The sequence below is a fragment of the Penaeus monodon genome, chromosome 29 (genome assembly GCF_015228065.2).
Source record: "Penaeus monodon isolate SGIC_2016 chromosome 29, NSTDA_Pmon_1, whole genome shotgun sequence".
NCBI lineage: Eukaryota > Metazoa > Arthropoda > Malacostraca > Decapoda > Penaeidae > Penaeus > Penaeus monodon.
In genome coordinates, this window is record NC_051414.1 from 12,564,004 (window position 1) to 12,564,499 (window position 496).

At 32.1% G+C, this 496-nt stretch overlaps 1 protein-coding gene across 1 annotated transcript in view; it reads left to right on the forward strand.

Annotated features, from left to right (window-relative positions):
- LOC119591737 (protein jim lovell-like) overlaps window positions 1–496 on the forward strand; it is a gene marked incomplete in the record, with an annotated part of 76,264 nt that overhangs the window by 12,442 nt on the left and 63,326 nt on the right.

Sequence of the window (496 nt, forward strand, 5' to 3'; positions counted from 1 at the left end):
AAAACTTTTGACATTTATCATCAATCAATGAGAGTTATTGTAATGGGCTGCATTACTTTACTATGTGGAATGCTGTTGTTATGCTGTGTATGTCAAGTGTCACTTAATAAATTAGATACATATTATTGCAGGAATTCTGATGATTATTTGCATTCATAAATTCAGTGCAAATTATATTGTTTTACAAAAGATGTTTGTATAAATATTGATAATTTAGCAACAAAATTCATAAATATAGAAAACATTACAAATTTTAACATATTTCACATAATATTGAAAAAAAATATGAGATGTTTATCTGTATGCGTGTAGTCACAGCACTCTGGACTGGAGCTGCTGTGATGAAATTACCATGTTTAACTATTGTGCAAAAACACACTCATGCACATACATGCTCATCCATACATGCTCACACACTTATGCTTGCACATGGCCTACAATACACTAAAAGATCACCATACCAGGGCCAAATGCCACTGAGGGGCAAATGAGGTTT